The sequence below is a fragment of the Canis aureus genome, chromosome 22 (genome assembly GCF_053574225.1).
Source record: "Canis aureus isolate CA01 chromosome 22, VMU_Caureus_v.1.0, whole genome shotgun sequence".
NCBI lineage: Eukaryota > Metazoa > Chordata > Mammalia > Carnivora > Canidae > Canis > Canis aureus.
In genome coordinates, this window is record NC_135632.1 from 11,502,629 (window position 1) to 11,526,835 (window position 24,207).

General features: G+C 34.4%; 1 protein-coding gene across 50 annotated transcripts in view; it reads left to right on the forward strand.

Annotated features, from left to right (window-relative positions):
* Positions 1-24,207, forward strand: part of LOC144293759 (uncharacterized) — a 472,204-nt gene that overhangs the window by 146,691 nt on the left and 301,306 nt on the right. For 39 of the 50 annotated variants that reach the window (XR_013361003.1, XR_013361004.1, XR_013361006.1 and 36 more), the window contains one exon: positions 14,450-14,588. The exons of the other annotated variants lie outside the window; for them this stretch is intronic. The gene's annotated coding sequence lies outside the window, so the exon portion shown is untranslated. The remainder of the gene's footprint in view (positions 1-14,449; positions 14,589-24,207) is intronic. 50 annotated transcript variants of the gene reach the window in all.

Genomic DNA, 24,207 nt, shown 5'->3' on the forward strand with positions numbered 1-24,207 from the left:
ATGGTGGTTCTCTTGTGTTCCCTTGTATCCTAGTCACCTTTGCCTGCTCTATTCTAAACAACTACACTGGGGGGTAGTTATGGAGACCCTCATATTTTGATGAACTTCCAAAATGTGTAGCTTTAGGCTAAAGTAGATTTGGAATACTTATGAACCCCTGAAGAGGTGTAGTAAGCTTGAGTTGGCAAGAGACAAGTATGACTGTAGGGTGGCAAGGGGAGACTTATAACATCCATCAGTAGGTTATTGAATTGAGTTTCGAGGACTTTCAAGAATTTTTAGTTTATAAGAACAGTCCTAAAGAACCCTGACCTTTGAACTGAAGAACTGAGTACCATTATGGCCAGGCAGCAGATCAATGGTATTGCTCCAGTTGTCAAGTGACAACACATTTGATAATTGCCTGATTGATTATAACGACAAATATAGTTAGATGAATTGCTGTGTATCACCAGAAGAAAATCTCTTTCTCTTCTTGGTTCTGGGGAATGTCCCCAAATTTGTTAGTGTCAGCTTCCAAATAAATGACGTTGGATAGATTGATTCATTATGTGGCCTGATCAGGATCTTATAAACGATCCGCTTCACATTTAAGGGTCTAGTAATAATAATAATAATAATAATAATAATAATAATAAAAATAATAAAAGAAGTTATTTGATCACCTTTGAGAAATCTGATTATCTATTTGGGTCTGTTTAATCATCTCGATTGGGAATTTTAGGGGAAGGAAACTGCGTACTTTGTGGCCTGGGGAAGTGCTTTCTGTAGTGCATATATAGCAGATACTGTATAAACATTTACTGAATTGAGTTGTCTTCATGATCCTATGCTTAATTACATGCTTGAAGTAGCTTTCTCTCTTCTAAGTCAACCCAGGAATTGTATTGACATAGTATGAAAAATCTTACCGGAAATGCCATTGGTCACAATTGAATTACTTATTTTTCTCATACTACACATAGTCTTGAACATCGATAAGGACTTTGTTAGTTTGGATTTCCTGAAAACAAAATTCTGGGACAAATAATTGAGTGAAAGGATTTTTTTTTTTTTTTTTTTTTTGGTTGGGGGTTGTGGGGTGGAGGTAATTCTGGGAAGCATGTTGAAGGAGTAGGGAGGAAAAACAGGGAAGGTGGAAGAGACAATAAATGGTGTGTTCATTAGTAGGGCAACTGGGATTTAAGCTTGCTGGGGAGCTTCTGAGAGGTATTATTCCTTATTATCTTAAAGTTATATTTAAACTTTCCCATAATAAGCATCTCTTTATTATCCAGCCTGTCTTTTTTTTTTTTTTAACTGAATTCCACTGCTCCATTTTATTAGATGCAAATTTCTTGCAGATTTAACATGGCTAGGTAATTATTGACTTCATTTTAACCAGGGCTGCTCCCCAAGGCCAGAAAGATCCTGTTCTTAGTGTAGGAAACATTTCTGTTGTAACAATACTAGTGGCTCTGGGAATGTGAGTAGCTGCAGTCTAGCTATTCACTTGGCAATAGCAGTAGTTGTGTTTATTGCTGTACCAGGTGGTATGGTGACTCCTTTTCCTTCTGCTTTTCTACTCTGGCTACAAAAGGTATAATTTAAGTTCCTCTTATTCCATGAAATTATCTCACAATGAATTCTACTGGAGTTTTCCTCTATACCAAATATTTCTCACTTTTTGTTTAGTTTTGTACTATCTTCAGGTTACTTCATACTTTCTGGGTTAATGTACAAAATATGGATTACTTTGCAAATAGGTAGATTCCTTATTGAGAGCTATCAAAATAACCATTTATTTGTGTGCAGACATTATGTTTTAACTGCCAGTGGATTTGTTGATGGAAATATACCTAGAAATAATTTATTAATTGAAATTACGTGGATTTTTCTTTTTTTCTTTTATTTGTTTATCGTCATCATTATTAAGAGTTTATTTATTTACTTGAGAGATAGAGAGAGCATGCATGCATGAGCAGGGTGAAAGGAAGAAGGAGAGGGAGAGAATCTCAAGCAGACTCCATGCTGGGCATGGAGCTCAATGAGGACTCAAATTCATGATCCCGAGATCAAGACCCAAGCCAAGACTGAGTCAGATGCTTAACTAACTGAGACACCCAGGTGCCTTGGACTGTTTTTCTAAAAAAATTAAATATCAGATTCTCTTCTGCCCATAATACAGTGCTTAGCACCATTCCAACCTAGAAAAACATGCAAACTAGATTACTATATATATGATTAAGTAAAATAATTTCTCCCTTGATTGAGATGTCAAATAAGAATTTGTAAAAATAAAGTAATAGAACATAGACTTTTTTGTACCTTTTACATATAAAATCTCTTTTATATGTACTAATGTTTATTTTATTCTTTAAATTCAATATGCAGTGATGTATGGATAAAATGTTTAATAGCCAGCTCTCTAAGAAAAACACTCATTTGTAGTATTTGTTGATATATATGGTTGAAATAATCCCATCATGTTGTATTTCAACCTACAGACACGACATCATGTTGATATGAAGATGGGATGAGGTGCAGTAGCACACCATTATAATATTCCCACCATATAGCAAAATAGGCATAATCTCAGTAGGCATAGTACAGTATAGGGAATATAGTCAGTAATATTGTAATAACATGGTGAAAGATGGTAATTACACTTATCATGGTGTACTGAATAAGGCATAGAAGTCTCAAATCATTATGTTGTATATCTAAAACTAATATAACATTTTATGTCATCTATACTTCAAGTAAAACAAAATCTCAAGGGGATAGATAATAGTAAAATGTAGAAAAATAATTTGGAAATGGTGACTTTTGGGTATTTATTAGATTTCTTATTAATAGGATTTAAATTCTATAATTTAATAAAAATTGACTCACAAAATTCCTGATAATTTAACAGTTACCTTTGGGGGGTCAGCTGGTGCCAGCACACCACTGGAAGGTAATTCATTTTATTTTTTTTTTATTTTTATTTTTTTTATTTTTTTTTAAAGATTTTATTTATTCATGATAGTCACAGAGAGAGAGAGAGAGAGAGAGAGGCAGAGACACAGGCAGAGGGAGAAGCAGGCTCCATGCACCGGGAGCCCGACGTGGGATTCGATCCCGGGTCTCCAGGATCGCGCCCTGGGCCAAAGGCAGGCGCCAAACCGCTGCGCCACCCAGGGATCCCGGTAATTCATTTTAAACTGGACCCTTTATTTATTTTTTTTAAAGATTTTATTTATTTATTCATGAGACACACACACACACATAGAGAGAGAGAGGCAGAGACACAGGCGAGGGAGAAGCAGGCTCTATGCAGGGAGCCTGACGTGGAACTCGATCCCGGGACTCCAGGATGGCGCCCCGGGCCAAAGGCAGGTGCCAAACCGCCGAGCCACCCACGGATCCCCAGAAAATAGTTTCTTGATCTGGAATCTACTCTTACTGAAGATGCTGTCAAAACTGTTGAAATGACAATGGATTTAGACTATTATGTAAACTTAGGTGATAAAGCAGTGGCAAATTTTTTTGAGGGGATTGATTCAAATTTTGAAAGAAGCACTAATGTGGATAAAATACTATCTAACAATGTCACATATTATAAAGAATCATCTGTGAAGGAAGAGTCAATTGATGTGGCAAGCTTCATTGTTGTCTCATTTTAAGAAATTGCCACAGCTACCCCAGTCTTTAGCATCTAGTACCCTGATCAGTCGGCAGCCAGCAACATCAAGGCAAGACAGCCTACCAGTGGAAAAGATTATGACTTGCTGAAAGGTCAGATGATGATTAGCAAATTGTTAGCAATGAAGTATTTTTAAGTGAAGGTATGTACATTGTTTTTTAGACACAATACTATTGCACATTTAGTAGACTAAAGTACGGTGTGAACATTATTTTTATATGGACTGGGAAACCAAAAAATATTTTTTGACGCACTTTGTTGTGATATTTGCTTATTGCAGTGGCCTACATCCAAACTAAAATATATCTGAGGTATGCTTGACTTGCCTTTGTAAGAAAGTCTCACTTTATGAGTTTAAGTGCTAAATATTTAAGTAAATTATACAAATTTCTCAAAGATTAACTAAAGACAGAATTTCAAGCTTGAAATTGAAAACATTCAGATAGGAAAATGCTGTGCAGGGGCATTATTTTTTTCATAGATTTGTAAACCTCTTGACATTGATGAAGAGGATGTGTATATAACTGTCAGCTGAACAAGCACTTTGAAGACATTTTGATGATTACTTAATTTTGTCCTCTATTTCAAGTTGCTGCTGTTCAGGAGTTTATCAGGTGTGATTGTCACATCCAGCATTTAACAATTATTTCATATTGATTGGTAGGTTTAGATAGAGCTTTCCATTTGGGCTATTTTACATTCTATCTGCCTGCACAGTGAGAAGGAAGTATGATGCTGGAGGGGTTGAATGGGCTAGTTATCTTCAATTCTTTGGCCAATTTCAAGCAGTTTATATTTATTTTACTGTGTCAGCACTAGTCATCATTGCACTTATATATCACTGCACTTGAAACATCATGATTTTCTACAAAGACTGAAGGAAAAATGGTCATATGAGAACAATTTTAGCATCTGTAGGGGGGCATTTTCAGTAGAAAGTCAGTTGGAGTCTGGATTATGTTCTCTCTGTACAATTAGTAATATTTGGTTTAGGGTTATTTTTGTTCTGATTCTTTTTCTTTTACTTCTTTTAAATTCAGGAAGCACTAGGAGTTGCCAAATTATTTTTTTTAAACTTAAACAGAATAAAAATGCTGGATATAAAATGCACTGGTATGTTGGATAGTCTGTGAAAATCGAGTTTAGAAAATTGAGAAGAAGCCTGAGAAGTAAAGGCTATTTTACTTTCATACAATAGTGACAGTTCTCTCAGTGTTCTGGCCTTTCAGTGTCATTTCCCTTATGATCCTGCTCAGCACCCTGAAAATTAGATGATATTCAGGAGCAAATCCTCTGATGGCTAGGTGGATGAGGAGTGTTGGTGATCTTAGATTTTTTCTTTCTTCTTCATTTCTTTCACTTGTTATATTTTGTTTGAATGTGAAAGCTTACTGGTTTTTGGATTTTTTTTATTTATTCAGAGAGAGAGAGAGAGAGAGAGAGAGAGGCAGAGACACAGGCAGAGGGAGAAGCAGGCTCCACTCATGTGGGACTTGATCCCGGGTCCCCAGGATCACGCCCTGGACTTAAGGCGGCACCAAACCGCTGTGCCACCGGGGCTGCCTAACTTACTGGTTTTTGAAAGTAAGGTCACTGTGAACAGTAAGATAAAAATTCCTGATGTAAATGATTATGCGTCGTAAGTACAAAAACTTTGCTTTATTTTTTATTCAAATATGTAAGAAAAAACAAATAATATTGCCTCTGATATATAGTGAAGAATTTGATTCGTGTTGGCATTTGGAAATAGCTTTTGTATTATGAAAAATTTCAAATATACAGCAAAATAGAGTAATATGTGAATGCTCATGTGTGCCTCATCCAGGGTCAACAGGTATGATTACCAACATCTCTCCAATTGTATTCCATCTATCTCCTTTACCTCCTTTGTCTTGAGATATTTTAAAGCAAATGTCAGTCATCCTATTATTTAACTTAACAAATAATAATTCAAGATCATGACAGCTTTTTTTCATCAAATGATTTATTTTGCTCATATAAGTTATTTAAGATATTAACTAAAAGCTTTTGTTATGGAGGGTCCTATACCATATCCAAATCACTTCTTTCTTTGAGACTTCGTTTTTTCCCTCTCATTTGGCAAGCTCAATTTAGACCAAAGCTAAAACCAAACAAGGAAAAACAAAACATAGTGTAACATGAGTGAACAAAGACAGTTTTCTGTATATCATCAGTGAACAATTACTTAGGAGAACAAAGTGGGGCATAATTGTATTCCTTGAAAGGATAATATTCAGAAGAAGAGATACTGTGTTACAGTGTAAAGATGTAATACCAAAGCACAACTCCATTTGTAATGACGAGGTGAACTAGAAAAGAATCAGAGTCACAGTTTTCTTATTAACACTGACAAAAATATACTCTTATTCCTCATGGAGTTTTGGGTTGAATTTCTCTAGCTCTAATTAAAAACAAATTAGCTCAAAGTAATAAATTTCTTCATTAATCTCTTCCAAATGCACTTTCTCTACAATTCCTTTGCAGTTGGCTTAAGATTAATTCAATTTCTTTAGAAGTGGTTAAAACTTTAAAAATGCATTAGTGTCAGAGTGGCCAATAGAAACATTAGAATTTGTACCTTTTCGGCTGACTTTTCAAGTGTATTATTAAACAGAAACCTAGTATTATTAAACAGAAACCTAGTATTTAACTGGTATTTATAACTATGTAAGACTACAGAAAATTATCCATGAAAAGGGGTATATTTTTGGTATGTAGGTTGAACATATGATGTATTATCTATTTCTAGTTATCTTAACTAATTTATTTTTTTCTATTAAACCATATATATCTTAGTTCAATAAAACATGGTATTAACTATAGTTGTTATCCATATGAGCAAAAGTTAATGTTAGGGAGATACAGAGGCATTTTGGGAAAGAGAAGAAAAATATATCTCAACAGAGAACATGAGAGAATCAGTCAGATTGACAGAGAATAAATACATTCATAACTTCATAGAAACATACTTGCCTTTTTGCATTTTATTAGAAATAACCAATGGAAAAATATCAAACTACTGCATCAATATTCATTCTTATGTTTTCTAGTTACTGGGCTGTGTTTACAACTTTAGAACTCAAAATTTCCAGTTGGGTTTCAGCATCAATATCTGGTTCACCCTCTATTGACCAAATAATTGTCATCACCAGTAATAATAAAAATAATAATCTAATATTTTTGAGTACTAGAAACATGGTGGTAAACCTTTACCTCATGCCCAGATGAGGATACCATTATTAGCTCCATTTTATAAACAACAGAAGAAAACAAAAGTGTTGGCTTAGAGATGCTGTAGAAATGGTCCAAAGAGACAGACTTTTTATATCAGATCTGTTTCCAGAGAATAAGCTCTTAAATCCTCTGTGATCAAAAATCTTATTGAATAAAAGTTATCCTGAAGTGCTAGTATACTGACCCGGCTGGAAGAAACAAATGTGAATCATCTACTAAAGGAGATAACACCAATTTTTTTTTACAATATTTTATAAGTAGTATCTAGCTCTCAATCAAAAATAATCTGGTACAAGTTAAAAAAATAAGATGAACAAAAACCAGGAAAAATAATAGAATATAGGGCAGAGTCACAGGTTATCAGATCAGGGAGTGGAATGATTATCATCATTCTAGTAGCAAAGTTATGAAAGAGACTTTATTTTTTATTTTTATTTTTTAAAGATTATTTATTTATTTATGAAAGACACACACAGAGAGAGAGAGGCAGAGACACAGGCAGAGGGAGAAGCAGGCTCCATGTCGGGAGCCTGACGTGGGACTCGATCCAGGGACTGCAGGATCGCGCCCTGGGCCAATGGCAGGTGCCAACCGCCGAGCCACCCAGGGATCCCTGAAAGAGACTTTAAAATAACTATGCTTAATATATTCACTAACATTTTGTAAAAACAAACAAGAAAAAAAAAAACCCTTCCGTTGAAACTGCAAACTCTAAAATGACCCAAAAGGCCCAAATGGAAATACTAAAACCAGAATTAAAACATAGATGAAACATAGCTGAAAAGGAAATAATAAACTAGTGGGGGAGGGGGTCTGCTTCTCCCTCTTACCCCTCCACACTGCTCATACTCTCTCTCCCTCTCTCTCATGCTGTCTCTCTCAATAAGTAAATGAAATACTAAAAACAAAACAAAACAAAACAAAAAAACCCAGAAAATATGAGGTTGAAAAATGGGAATGAAATAAAATAGAAAAATGAGAGTAATACTTAGGGATATAGTAAAAGACATGTTATTTGAATCTCAGTAGAGAAAAGAGAGAGTAAGATAAAAGGCAGTATTTGACCAAATTTGTATGTGTGAAATTGACGAAGATCGTTGCAAATTCAAGACCTCTGAACACAAAACAAGATTAATGAAAAAGGGATTCACTTTTAGCCATGTTATAAGACTCCTGAAATTAGAACACAGAGACTAACGTAAAAAATACCCAGATAAAAAAAGACATAATGTCAGACAATTAGATTGACAGTGATTTCAACAAAAGCCAAGAAGCCACAATGCAAGGGATTTTTTTTTATATAAATTGATGAACGGAAGTATCTGAGTATTTGAGGAGTATGGATCAAGCATTTTGTAGAATGTCCCTCAACTGGGATTTATCTAATGTATTTTTTCTCATTATTAGACTGGAGTTAGGGGTCACTTTAACCCAGGCTGTTATAACAAAATATCAGAGACTAAGTAGCTTAGAAACAAGATTTCCAGTCTTATGAACACAAATTTATGTCTCACAAATTATGCAAGTTCAAGATCAGGATGCCCATATGGTCAAGTGGTAGTTCTCTTCTAGGTTGCAGACTTTTCATCATAAATTCACATGGTGGAAGGGGCTACAGAGCCTTTAATCTAGAATTCAACATAGAAAAAATATTTTAAGAAATAAATGTGAAATAAAGACCAAGATTAAAAGACTTTAGCATTTATATACAGTCACTAAGGAAATAAAAGGTGATTTTCAAGCAGCAGGGAAATATCCTAGGTGGAAATTCATGTATGGCAGGAAGAACTGAAGAGTAAAAGTTGAGTAATTATGAAACTAAATCTAAATGAATATTGCCTTGATAAACAACAGCAATAACAATGATAATGTCTTTGAGGTTTAAAATCTCTAGAATTAAAGTGCATGCAATGATAGCATATAAGTAAGGCAAGGGGTAACAGGAACATATAGGTGAAAAAGGTAATTACATAAGGTAAAATTAACCTTTGATGTATCAAAAGATGTACGTTTTCATCTTTAGGGTTATAAGCACAATTTTAGTAAAATAATTTATGTAACAAGCAAATACAGGAGAAAATGGAATAATTAGAATTTTATAGCTAAGTAGGAAAAAAGTAGACAAAGTAGAGAAAAAAGTGATATGGAGAAGAAGGGATATATAGCACTTGTTAAGGTAATATACACAGATTCACATCTGTGAATAATTACATTAAATATTCCCATCACAATTAAATGACAATAATTCACAGACTAGGTAACACATAAAACACTACTGTATGCTAGTTTCAAAAGATACAGCTCAAACTTAACAATACAGAATGGTAGAAAGTAAGAGAACTAAAATAGCTATATATGCTATAAATACTAATCAAAGTAAGCTTAAGTAATTATATAAATAAAAATGTATACTTTAAGAAAAATATTAATAGATGTATAGTACAATTTATGATATTAAAATGTTAATTCATCAGGAAACAATTCTAAATGTGCATTAGGCTAATATAAGCTCAAAATATATAAAGCCAAAAAATTATCAGAATTATAAGAAGTAGACATTCACAAATATGAGGAGATTGTCATATCTTTTATTCAGTAAATTACAATAAGCAAACAAATAATGTATATAGATTCAAGAAACATTTGCATTTCACTTACTCGCATTATCTGTCTCTTAGTTCAGGCATCTATTTTGAATATTTATCACATTGATTTTAATTATTTTTAAAAATTTATGTTTAGCTAAGTAATCACCTCAGTATCAGTGGTAGTATAAGTCATTTTGATATGATGTGACGAAATGGCCCTTTTCCTCTGTGATCATACCTTCCGAAAACTCTTGCTGTGGTTTGAAAGTTTATATCCTCTTAAAATTCATTTGTTGAAATTCCCAAGGTAATTGTATTACTTTCAAAGGTCGGGCCTTTCAGAGGTGCTTAAATCATGAGGGCTCAGTGGGACTAGTGTCTTATAAAAGAGGCTTCAGAGAGCTCTGTAGCCCCTTCCACCATGTGAATTTATGATGAAAAGTCTGCAACCTAGCAGAGAACTACCACTTGACCATGTGGGCATCCTGATCTTGAACTTGCATAATTTGTGAGACATAAATTTTTGTTCATAAGACTGGAAATCTTGTTTCTAAGCTACTTAGTCTCTGACATTTTGTTATAACAGACTGAATGGGTTAAAGTGACCCCTAACTCCAGTCTAATAATGAGAAAAAATACATTAGATAAATCCCAGTTGAGGAACATTCTACAAAATGCTTGATCCATACTCCTCAAAATTGTCATCAAAATCAAGAAATACCTGAGAAACTGTCACACCAAGAGGAGTTTAGGAAGACATGTTGACTAAATGTAATACAGTATTTGTATAGAATCCTAAGAGAAACAGGACATTGGGTAAAAACTAAGGAAATATGAATAAAGTATGGAATTTAGTTTCGATAATGTATCAGTGTTTATTAATATAAGATGTTAATAATGGAGAAATGGAGTTTTGGTTATACGTAACACTGTGCTACCTTTGCAAATTTTCTATAAATATAAAAATATTCTTAATAGTAAAGTTTATTAATAAAAAGTCTGTTTATCATTACATCATATACTTGAATAAGTTCTTTGCTATATATTTTTGAAGCTTTAATGTTTCACATATGTTTGACACTCAGTATTTTTAAATAAATATAATAGGTGGTGGTGTTACTTTAGTAAACAAAATATATTTGTAATTAAAAAAAAATCCCAGTATATATCTCACCCACTTTTACTCGTTGGCTAACTTTGAATGTATTAACTAGCTTCACCAGCTTCATTTTTGTTTGTAAAATTGTCAGGATACTGGCTGTTATTTTTTTTTAATATTAACTATTTATTTTAGAGAGAATGAGAAAGAGAGAGAGAGAGAGAGCATGTGGAGGGGCAGAGGGATGAGCAGACTCCAAACTGAGCACTAAGCTGGATATAGGGCTTCATCCCAGGACCCAGACAGATATCATGACCTGGGCTGAATCGAGAGCCAGCTGCTTAACCAACTGAACCACCCAGACTCTCCAGTATTCACTATTCTTAAGTATTATTTTGAGGAGCAAATTAAGTAATGTGTATAGTTACTTCAGTCACGGCAGCTAGCAGATATCATTAAAATGTAACAATAATAACAGACATTCAAATAGAATAATTTGAATGGATTGCTACTGATGAATGAGGCAGATCAAGCCTATCACACTAAAAGAATAAAATTATTCCCCAAAATACATTCTACAACTCAATATCTGGTTTCACTCAAATATTTGTAATCTTTTTAAAAGATGTTCATATAAACTCATTCATCATACATAGTACAGATTACAAATAAAACTCTGTTGTGAAATTCAAGAAGTTGTCTTCCACTGACATCTCATCCATTCTAGAATTCCTTAGAGATTACATAAAAGAGATTTTCACTATGTCAATTTCCTAGTCGTGATGAATGAAGGTTGTAACTAATGATACTATGGAACTAAAAAACTAGCCCGGCCTCTTGTAATCATTTGCCAGTGGCTTAGAAACAGATAAATTAGGTAAGTGTTGTGTACTCTTAGAGCTAAATAGCATCATGAGGAATCCACGTTGCTTTACCTCCTTTGAAGAAAGTAGTGATTTTAATTGCCTGCCTTGGATAATCAGTCATTTGGAGAAAATGTTAAGAAATATAAATGGCATTTGCAGGCCTATAATTATAGATGACATTGCTTAGTCCCTGAGATATTAGATTCATTTGTGAAGTACTTTTGAGAAAAAATTATTTTTAGTAATAGATTTTTAAAAAATTATTTTTACTGTGGCATTTGTAAACACTTAAAATGGACAAAATGATGTAATTATTCCATAAAAGAAATCTAACTTAATTTAACATGTCTTTTTACACTTGTCTTCATTCAAACATGAAAAATATAAGGGGTGCCTGGGTGGCTCAGTCAGTTAAGCGTCTGCCTTTGGGTCAAGTCATGATCTCAGTGTCCTGCGATTGAGTCCTGTGTTGGGCTCCCTGCTTAGCAGGAAGTCTGCTGCTCCCTCTCCCTTTGCCCCACCCCCCATTGTTTTCTCTCTCTCTCTCTCTCTCTGTTTTATTTATTTGAGAGAGAGAGAGAGCAAGAGAGAGAATGAACAGGCAGGAGAGGGAGAACCAGGCTTCTTCTGAGAAGGGAGCCAGACTTGGGGGTTGATCCTAGGACCCTGAGGTCATGACCTGAGCCGAAGGCAGATGCTTATCCAACCAAGCTACCCAGGTGCTCCAATAAATAATTTTTTTTAAAAAATTAAATAATTAAAAAATATAGTGTTTAATCTCAAGATCATATTTAATAATTAATATGCATACGTTCTCCTAAATACCTCTTTGCATGCATACTCATTTAGTCTCTATAAAAATGATGGAGAATTATTCCCTTTCCACCAACTATCCAAAGAGCTTCAATAAATAAGTGGAATTGCTGCAATTCTAAACCATATCCTCCTTTTTCAAGTTCATAGTTATCTTAAAGAGTACATACTAAGTTTGTAAGCTTAGCCTGTGAAAGTATGCCTTTATTTAGATATGTAGGATATATGTTAGAGCAGACAATGACAAATAGTGATTGATCAGTCTAATAGTGCTGAACTCCATCTAAAACCAAACCATTATTTTAAAAAAGGCAGTTGAGGCAGCCCCGGTGGCTCAGTGGTTTAGCGCCGCCTTTAGCCCGGGGCGTGATCCTGGGGACCCGGGATCGAGTCCCCCGTCCGGCTCCCTGCATGGAGCCTGCTTCTCCCTCTGCCTGTGTCTCTGCCTCTCTCTCTCTCTCTCTGTGTGTCTCTATGAATGAATAGATAAAATCTTTAAAAAAAATAAAAAATAAAAATAAAATAGGCAGTTGAAACTAAAGGATCAATGTAATCATCTTATTGTCTTCTTAGTTGAGTTTACGTAAGAGTTTATTTTCCTAGTTAGGAATCTTTTTTACTAAGTAATTTCTCTTGCTTCATCCCTAAAATTCTATACCATTATTAATGTATTTATTATTTCTTAGTTTTTACTCTTTATTTAATTTTTTGAACTGCTAATATTTTGACCTGTTACTATGGTCTTTTTGATACTCTTTATTTGCATTTATTTATTTATTGTCTTTTGTTGTATTGGTCTCTATTCTATGATTTCTGTCAGTATGTTTACCATTTTGGAAGCTAATATGCCTTTTTTGAGAGACCATGTTCTAAGGAGAATGCTAAAAATTTTTTTTCTGATATTCTTTTTTTTTAAACTTATGTTCTTACATGCAATTTAATTTTATACTTCACTATATAGATGCATTTCATATTTCAGTAAATAATATGCAAAATAATGATTTTTTTAACTAAAAATTATTACATGTGTTGTAATTAGGACAGATATTTCATTAAGTGCATAAACTCAACTCCTTAGTAGGCAAAAGTGAAACAAATTTTATTGGAAAAGTAATGGAAAGGCTACTTCACTCTTCATTTCAGCTCTGTTGCTATCTTGAAGGGTGTCACTGATAAAATTGTGCCTATGCTATCATCTGGAAAATTGGAAAATTGTCTTTCTCCTCGCTGCCCACTCCATTCCTAACATCTCGAAATAAATCCCAACACCTGTGATTGGCATTGCTATAACATATCAATATTAAGTGGTAACTTGTCTGATTATCAGTAGTTTCTGGCCTCCATTTGTGAGTTAAAATTTACTCCAGGAACTAAAAATAATTCAGTATGTATTGATATTTTGGAGGAAGGAGCCCAAAAAAACAACATGCTTTAGAGGCTGAAAGGTCATCGCCAACAAGGAATTCACCAAATATACACAAGATATAGACAGCTAACTTGGATGTAGGGAAAGATAGGCTGGGATCTAAAATCACAGGACTTTAGTGTAAAGTAGTAGGCAACAAAGATAAAGCTCATGGGAGCCATTTGAGAAAACTTTATGCAGAATCATAAACTCATAGACTAGGAGGTACTCAGAAATGATCTAGCCTAACATTCTCTTTTGAAAAATAGTAAAATAAGCAGAAATGTTAAGTAACTTGCTCAATTTGCTCTGTCACTTTATTAATAAAACTAGAAAAATGGTCCAAGTATCTTGATCATTTAAGCAAGACTTTTAAAGAAGGGTAGGACTTTTAAAAAAGAGGAAGTCAGAAGATGATTATAGGTCTTGGAAATATTAGGATAAAGCTTGTAGGGTGAAAAAAGTGGAGAAAAATTGAGAAAAAAGAAGGGAAAAGTTCAAGCCTTGACATACAGTATCTGTGGTTAAAAGTTTAAAATGCATTTCTTGGTGCCATGGACTGAATTGCATTCCCTCAAAATTCACATGCTTAAGTCCTAACTCTCAATGTGACTATATTTGTGATATAGTCTTATAAAGGAGATAATGATGAGTCCACAAGGATGGGGCTCTGATCCAATAAAAAACAAACACCAGAGAGCTAACACTTGTTCTGTGTGTGTGTGTCTGTCTCTCCCTCTGTCTTCCTTATGTCAGAACCATCATCCTCTTCCCTACCCTCGCATCATGTGAGGACACACACAAAAAGCTGACTGTCTATAGGCTAAGAAGAGAGTTCTTTCCAGAAACCAAGTTGACTGGCACTCTGATCTTGGACTTCCCGGCTTGCAAAACTGTGAGAAATAAATTTTTGTAAATTAAGGCACCCAATCTGTGGTGTTTTGTTATAGTGGCTTGAGAAGACTAAGACATCGGTAGTCCTGGGAAAAGAAGGATACTGTTAAAGATAACATGGAAATGGGTTGGTCAGAGGTTTGCATAACATGCAAATCAGTTTCAATTTGATTTCTCTAAACATTAACAACCAAGTGATTTTTAAGTAGATAAAAAAAATCAGAAAGGTGAAAGATGTTCAGTAATAGTGTGAGAGTCAGCAGGAAAACAGGCAGGAGGACACTGATTTCTTTTCCAGTTAAGAGTTAATAAGGGCTTGAGTTAGGGCCATGATAGTGGGGATGAGAAAAATGTTTATATGAAGTATTGGCTGGGGGAAATCCTCAGATTTTAGGTATCTTTGGGCATAGAACCCAAAAGACAACATTAAAATGATTAGAATTATGGTGATGGCATTACTCAGAAAAATAAAAAGGTTGGAACTGGTTTTGCTTATTTTGCATTTCATTTAACTAAAGCTATTGAAATAAAACTGAAATGACAAAAAAATTTAAAAATTATTTGGAAGTTTTATTTGTTAAAAGCAATTTTTAGGGATGCTGGGTGGCTCATCGATTGAGTGTCTGCCTTTGGCTCAGGGCATGATCCTGTAGTCCCAGGATCGAGTTTCACGTCGGGCTCCCTGCATGGAGCCTGCTTCTCCCTCTGTCTATGTCTCTGCTTCTCTCTGTATCTCTCAAGAATAAATAAATAAAATCTTTGAAAAAAAGCAATTTATAAAATACTATAGAATATTATAGAATTTAAAATATTATATATGTATGTAGGGGAACTTTAAAGAATATAGGGTTGAGATTATACTCATGGTGAAGAGCTTAAATTTATATAATAATGTTATTAAAATAAAAAATAGGGCAAAATAAATATTTCTATTAAAAGGAGAGAAAACAAAGTAATATTTATTTATACATCTTAAATACAATCAAAATTATCTATTCAATAGAGATTTCCTGGCACATTCATTTTTCTGTTATCTCTTTCTACCTAATAATTTATATAAAGAACCAGGTTAAAAATTGAATACTATTGTTGTACTCTGATATTTGCTTTTATCTACGTTAAAAAGTCTGTATATTTTATCTCGTTCTCTCTATATCAGTGATTTTAAATTTTATTTTCGTTGAATATCAACTTTTTGGAATTAATGTTTCGAATTATCACATGTTATTTAAGCTTAAAATTTTTTTGGTCTAAAATTATCAATGTGTCGAATATGAATATGAGGTAGAGTAGCAAGCTCCCAAATTTATGATCAAATTGTTTTTTAGTTTTATAAACAGTTGAATTTCAGTGCTATAAAGGTCCCATTTCCAGGGAGCCTTCTCTAATATTTAACACTGCTAAGAGAACACAGCAATTGCAATTGCTCCTAATTTCAATTTTAGCCTTTATTCAAAGCCACATTTGTAGAAATTTTTTGATGAATTAAACCCTTCTTCATATCTTATTTTAAAGTCAACTTTATTAAAGGATAATTTTAAGGTAAGATTTATAACTTTTAATTGTATAGCTTGATGGGTGTTGATAAACATATATAGAGGAATAACCACTACATTCAAAGTAAAGAATGTTTCCATCACACCAGAATCAACTTCCTGATCTTTGTATCAATGACTTTTCTTCTTTGTGAATGTCACAAATGTGGAATCATTTAGTATGTAGCCTCTGTGTCTTTTAAAATTTCATTCAGTATACTGCTTTTGAAATTGATCCAAGCTGTTACATGTATCAGTAATTCATTGTTTTTTACTGCTGAGTAGTATTTTATTGTGTAGATATATCAAAATTCATCTATCCATTTATTAGTTGAAGGATATTTGGACTGTTTCCAGTTTTGAGTGATTAGAAATGAAAATGCTGAAGCACTTCTTTGTAAGTCATTATGTAGACATAATTTTTTGAAGATCTTTTAATTGATTTGAAAGAGCAAGATTAGGGTAGAGTAGTGAGGAAGAGAGAGTCTTAAGCAGACTCCATGCTGAGCATGGAGCCCGATGTGGGCCTGGATCTCACGATCCTGATATCACAACCTGAGCTGAGACCAAGAGTCAATTGCTTAACCAATTGTGCCACTCAGATGCCCCTAGACATATGTTTTTAATTTCCTTGGTAAGAGTGGGATTGCTGGATCCTATGGTGGGTGTATGGTCATAATATAAGTGACCATGCCATTTACATTCTCAAAAGCAATGTACAAGAGCTCCAGTTGCTCCAAATCTTTATCTTAGTATTGTCAGTTTTAAATTTTAGCCACTGAAGTAGATGCAGAAATGCATCTAATTGTGATTTTAATGTGTTTATCTAATGACTATGTTGAGTACTTTTTTATGTGTTTATTTGGAACCCATATTGGCTATTCATATATATTCTTTAGTGAAACATCTGCTCAAATCTTTTGCCCACTAGATTGTTTCTCTTCTTAATTTTCAAAACTAAAAAATCTTTATGTAGATTCAGTAAAGGTTTTTTTTTTTTTTTTTTTTTTGCCAGGTTTGTATTTGCAAAAGCTTTCTCTTAGTCTTTGATTTGTCTTTTCATTTTCTTACTGCATTAGTCAGGGTTTTCTAGGCAACCAATAAAATACATTATGAGAGGGAAGGAGGGAGGGAGAAAGGAGGAAGTGAGAGAGGGAGAAAGGAAGAGAAGGAGAGAGGGAGGGAGAGAGATAGAGAGGAAGACAAAGAAAGAGAGATTTAAGGAATTGAGTCACATGATTGTGGGTATGAGAGCTGCTAAGTCTAAAATTCATAGGCCAAGCCAGCAGGCAACTGATTCAAGAGATATATATTCAAGAACTCCCATGTTCATTGCAACATTATTCATAATAGCTAAGAGGTGAAAACAAACTAAATACCCATTGATGGATGAATGGACAAAGAAAATATACATAAGGTATATTTGGTCACTTCAATGACCAATGGTCACTTCAATTTATGTATATACCACGTTGAGGTGGTATATACATACATTGAAGTATTATTATGCCATAAAAAAGAAGAAAATTCTGTCATTTGCCTCAACATGTCTGAACTTTGAGGACATAATGCTAAATAATATAAGCCAGTCACACAAGGACAATTGTTGCATGATTCTACTAGTATGAGCTTTTATTTTTTAAAGATTTTATTTATTTATTCATGAGAGACAGGGAGGCAGAGACACAGGCAGAGGGAGAAGCAGGCTCCATGCAGGGAACCTGACATGGGACTCCATCCCAGGTCTCCAGGATCACACCCTGAGCTGCAGGCGGTGCTAAACTGCTGCGTCACCGGGGCTGCCCTTGTATGAGCTATCTAAATTAATCAAACTCACAGAGACACAAAGGAGGATCCTGATTTCCAGGAGTTGGGGGAGGGGGGAAATGGGGAGTTGTTAAATGGATGTAAAGTTTCAAGACTACAAGATGAAAAAGTTCTAGAGATCTACTGTAATATATTGTACTTAAAATGAATAATACTGCTCACTTAAAAATTTGTTAAAGAGAATACATCTCATACCCTATGTGACCAAGCAATGAGCTATATGTAAACATTCCTTTAATTTATATTTCAGAGGCCCTGTCTAGCACTTAAAAAAATTTAAATTCAATTAATTAACATATAAAGTATTATTAGTTTCAGAGGTAGAGGTCAGTGATTCATCAGTCTTACATAATACCCAGTGCTCATTACATCATGTGCCCTCCCCCACTTACCCCATCCCCCCCCACCTCCCCTCTTAGCAACCCTCATTTTATTTTAATTAAGAGTCTTATATGGTTTGTCTTCTCAAACTTAGCATAATACCAGTAGTTCCATCCAGGTTGTTGCAAATGGCAAGGTCCAGCATTTTTTATGGATTAAACAGCTAACAGTGCATGGGGTATACTAATCCAATGAAAGAAGGAGGTGTGCTATACTAATAGCTATGGAGTGTCTTAAGTTGAGAGGAAGAATCCCTTTTTCACATATAGCTTTTTTTTTTTTTTTAATAGTAGTGGAATCTCATGATTTGAATTTCAAGGACACAGTTAATATTTCTTAATTGTTCTATTTTGTCCTCAAGTATATTTGAGGACAGAGGACAAATAAAAGCAGCTTTGTTACCAGGTCATTATTTTTCTTCATTTCCTAACATTTCCCAAACAATTTATCCAGAGAACCAAAAAGTCATATATGTGACATATACATGCTCAGTATATCTCTTGTCTCTGGAGTCTATTCGTTTTGAGCAAAAGAGAAGGAGGAATATGTTCTACCCTACTTTATTACCCCTCCCCATTCTTCCCCGCCCCACCCCATGGCCACCCCATCTGTCCATTTGTATGTTCTCATATATATCTGAGCATTAAAGGGGTTTCTCCTACTATTCCAAGGCAGAAGTGGCTTGTCAAGCTGCAACTTCTGGAGGATGTGTGCTTAAAAGTTTGATCTAATCTATTAGATAGAGTTTTGATGAATAAAATAAAGGGCAGAAGCCTACATTTGATATTAAGTTTTAAATTGCTGCTAATTTAAATAATGTCCCATGATAATGTTCATACCCAACAATTCATGTACCTAAAGCAAGTCTTTTTTTTTTTATTTTTTTATTTATTTATGATAGGCACACAGTGAGAGAGAGAGGCAGAGACACAGGGAGAGGGAGAAACAGGCTCCATGCACCGGGAGCCCGACAGGGGATTCGATCCCGGGTCTCCAGGATCGCGCCCCGGGCCAAAGGCAGGCGCCAAACCACTGCGCCACCCAGGGATCCCTACCTAAAGCAAGTCTTAACTGGAAATCAAGTAACCATTAAATATGGCCTCTGAAAAGTTACAGACTTTGGCTCGTAAATTATCTTTATCCTACACAGGGCTAAATGTTTACTGTTGACTTGCAGGAACCTATTTGTAATTGTAGACAGAACTCCCTGTGATATAGAGAGTTTAGCACCCAACTTCACTGTTATTTCTAAATTCTATTTTAAAGAGCAGTATTGATAAAGAACTCCCTTTTCACAGATAAAGTTGAACATATGTGTACATAAATACGTATTTATAAATATTCCTCAAGACACCTACTTTTACTCTGATTTATGCCTTTTTTTAGAAAAATTCAATTAGTCATCAAGTGGGAAGGGATTATGGAGAATGAGAAGATGCCCTTATTTACAGTCTAAATGATGGCAATAATTTTTGTTTTAAAAAATGTCCCATGTCTTTGAGCATTCTTAGTAACTTGAGGGCAGTCTGTCACAACATGAGAAGATTTAGTATCATATTCCTTCCCCTTATTTTCTTCTTTATTCTGAAAAATTTACCTTTGATGTGGGCTTGGCTTTCAAGTTTCACCTTCTCATTTTATTTTGATTCTCTCCCTTTGAGGACAGCTGTTTTATGTCAGAGTAGCATAATTTTCTGTGAGATCAGGAGTCTTGATCTAGAGGAGGAACTAATTATTGGAAGAAATGGCCATTAATGACCAATTTACCTCACTTCCCAAAATATATATTGCTTAAAGCAGCCAGAGCCTAATGGGGATCCAAGCCTGCCTTTGTGATATGCTGTAGATCACATTCTAATATCTAGAATACACCAGGCATCAGACTAAAATTTAGAAAGCAGTGTATCCATGATAATCATATATTTCTACTATATTCTTTGAGGTTATATAGAAGCCTTAGCTCACTAAGTAAATTATTTAATGGCAAACTGTCTCCTGAGTGATCATTTTTATACATACTTCTTTTAAAGAAGTACAATTCTTATTAGTCTAGTAAACACCACTACGTTATGTCTTTGTAATATCTAAACTCCAGTGATTAGTTCTGCATTAGCCGTAGGATACCTTTAAGCAATAGAGGTATTCTGCTATGACACAGTAAATACAAAAGAGCTTGTTTTCACACATTTGAAATAATAGGGCCTATGGGAAGATAATTTTAGGGGCAGATCACTAAAAACCTGTGGAATGTTATATCCAGAACCCTAAAGGAACGATAATTGGGGCCTTTGGAGCTAATTTGGAGCGTGTGGACAGTAGGGTGCTCAAGAGATGTAAAGAGTCACAAACACAATCAACTGGAAATGCTGACTTATGGCCATTGGGAGATGTTGGGTGCAGATGTTGCTGTGAGACAGGAAATTCCTTTGAAGCTGGGGAGGAGGGAGGCCCCTGGGAAAGAGCTGTTAAAACACAGATGAAAGGCCTCCTGTCTGTGCAGCAGCCAAGTTGAAGGATAGATATTTCGTTTCCTGATAAAAGTTCTAATTCTGTTTCCTCTTTTCTGTCTTCCTTACCTATGAAAAAATCCCATGTGATCCAACATAACAATCAGCATGTCCTGATACCATTCCCCTATTCACCAATTGCTGCTGTAGTAATTGGTGTTAATGGAAACACATGTCACAGCTAAAAAGACCGGGATGAATTTCTTGGAATGGTGAGGAGTTCTCTCCTTGCTGTGTAGCAATTCTGAGCTGTGCTCTTCTATAACTATAATTAAATACCTCCGAAGTAGAGTCCAGACATTCTACCAGAAAGGAATGATCAAATTGTTGACAAGTGGATTTTTTCCTCTGTTGTGGCTTGATGCTCATTTATTGATGCTTTAAAAATTACCAAACTTTAGAATTTTTAAATATTAGTTGCCTTAGTAGCAAAACAGATGTGAGGTTGTTTTCAGCCAAGGGAATAATTATTTCATTTCCTTAGAAAGGAATGAATTTATTCGTTAAACTCCAATACCTAAACCAATTTGAGGAATGAACTTTGAGAAGATAATGATGTACATTTAGATAGAATTTGATGCTCTCTCTCTAGGAATTTCTCTCCTGAGGGTGCTTGAAGATACCCCAGAGAGAACAGATAAAATTTCACTGCTTGTCTTAAAAATACATCTAGCATGAAAGGTAGCAGAGAAGTAGCAGAGAATTTCTTCTAACAACTATTATTAAGAGGGAAAATTGAGCAGTGTGTTGGAATAGGATTTTAAATATTTTTTAGCTTGTTACTCTTCCCCTGACATTAACATGGAAGGACACGCAAACAGCTTTGGAATTTAATTTTGGTTTATACTTTTTACTAGATAGATTATTAAAATCATGCCTGAGTAATCATTTTTAATAAAGAAAAGTATCCCTTGGCATTAAATGATCATCAAAGATTTGATGCTGTGTTGAAATTTCATTTTGAGGTAAACTTGCTTAATTATTTTTTGGGGGGAGGTGTCATTATGTAAGTCTACACAGATTTCACCCTATCCATTTCTTTCTTAAAGATCATGATTACATATAAATTTGAAGATATACTCTAAACTTTATTTACAAAATACTTCAAGATAAAATGTTAAGAGATTCTATTTTATTACTGTGTTCAGTTTGTGTTTATTTCTTTAGATTTTCCAGCTGGAGAAGTTGACAGCCAGTACATTTCTAAGAAACACATGTCATACTAAACACTAATCTCACTTCTCAGTTTTCTAAGACAGGAGGGATAGCCAGATTAAATTTAGCATGATTCCAGAGATTTGTATAAAAGTTATTAATTTTTGCTTTTGTCTTTTTGACATAGACATGCTGTACACTGGGGAAATAAAAGTTCATTTTAGAAAGCATCTTTGACTTTTCATGTTTGTAACACAGATACCTGTCTTCAAATCCTCCAGTTTAATGTCTTACAAGACAGTTACATAAAAACATGTCAACTATCATGCTAGATTTCTAGCAATCTGTTTTGGGCTTCTTAAAGGATTCTTTTCTCATCTTTTGCTTGTAGTACAGTATTATGTAGATTATGAGTAGTTAAAAGGCTTTGAAATCAATTACTTTTTGCCTGGGTTCATATTCGCTGCTATTTAGTTGTGCATTTTTGAACAGCTCATATTTCAAAGCAATATTAGTACTTTATAAGATTAAAAAGATGAATTAATATATATATAAAATGTTTATAGTGGCTAGCATATATTAAGTACTGCAGAAATACCGGCCATTCTTATTCTCATTCTCTTTCTCTAATGGTATTCCTTACTTGAGTTTTCCAAATTATAACAGTAATAGAAGTCAGTTGTAAAAAATAAATAGCGCATTAATAAAATTCAGTCACCCATATCCTTGATTATGTATATGCTTACAGGTGGGTACTTTTGTTTTTTAAAGTTAGTTTCTCAGGAGTGAGCTTGTGTCCTGAAGTTTTATGAGGTGTTGCTAGTTTGCTTTTTCAAAATGACTAGAACAATCTATATTACTAACCAGTGAGAATAAGTTTTCCTTATATTGTTACCAGCATTAGGTTTTATGCCTTAAAAAAATGTGTTTTTTGCTAGATTAAGTAACATGTTTCCTTATTTTTGTCTCCCTGACTTACAGTGAGTTAGAATGTTTGTTATGTTTATTGATCTTTTGCTAATTGCTTCTTCTCCTTGGCCCATTTTTATTAAGTTTTGACTTTTTATTTTATGAGTTCAATATATATTTTGCCTATTAATCACATTTTGATACTATGTTTTGTAAATATTTTTTAAGTCTAATCTCACCTATTAACTTGATTATAATTTTTGCCATGGCAAAGGTTTTAAACATTTTTTAAAGATTTACTTTTTTTAATTTTTTTTTATTTATTTATGATAGTCACAGAGAGAGCGAGAGAGAGGCAGAGACACAGGCAGAGGGAGAAGCAGGCTCCATGCACCGGGAGCCTGATGTGGGATTCGATCCCGGGTCTCCAGGATCGCGCCCTGGGCCAAAGGCAGGCACCAAACCGCTGCGCCACCCAGGGATCCCAGGTTTTAAACATTTATTTGGATAAATATATCTCTTTTTTCCTTTTATACATTCTGGATTTACTCTCTTGGTTAAGAATATTTCCCCAGTCAAATTGTGCATAAAGTGTCCTTTTAGTATTCTTTTTTACAAATTTTATTGTAGTATTTTAAATATATATATATTTTAATATTTATTTATTCATGAGAGACAGAGAGAGAGAAAGAGGGGGTGGGCAGAGAGAGAAGCAGGCTCGATGCAGGGAACCCAACGTGGGACTCGATCCCAGGTCTCCAGGATCACGCCCTGGGCTGAAGGCAGCACTATACCGTTGAGACCTATTCTAAATATATTTTAAACATGGTAGGAGATAAGGCTCAAATTTTTATCTCTCAAATACTATATTTTTTTAGTACAATTTATTAAAAATTTTTTATGTTGTATTAAAATCTCAATTTTGTCATTATGTTCATTTTTTATTGTTGCATAGCAAATTACTAAAAATTTGGCAACTTAAATTATGCATATTTATTATGTCAAAGTCTGTGAGTGAGGAGTCCAGGCGTGAATTAGCTACTCCTCTGCTTAGGGTCTCATCAGGCTGCAATCAATGTGTTGGCTGGGACCTTGATGTAATTTGAGGCATGGATTCCTTCTCTTTGCTTACTGGTTTAGAGCAGAATTTCGTTCTTTACATTTATAAGACAGCGGTCACCATTTTTTTTTCTAGCTGTCACCTGGAGATTGTTCTAAACTCCTGAACACCATTCTCAGGTTCTTGACATGTGGCTTCCTTAATAGTCTGTTTCCTGCTTCCAGAGCAGCAAGATAGTCTTACCCA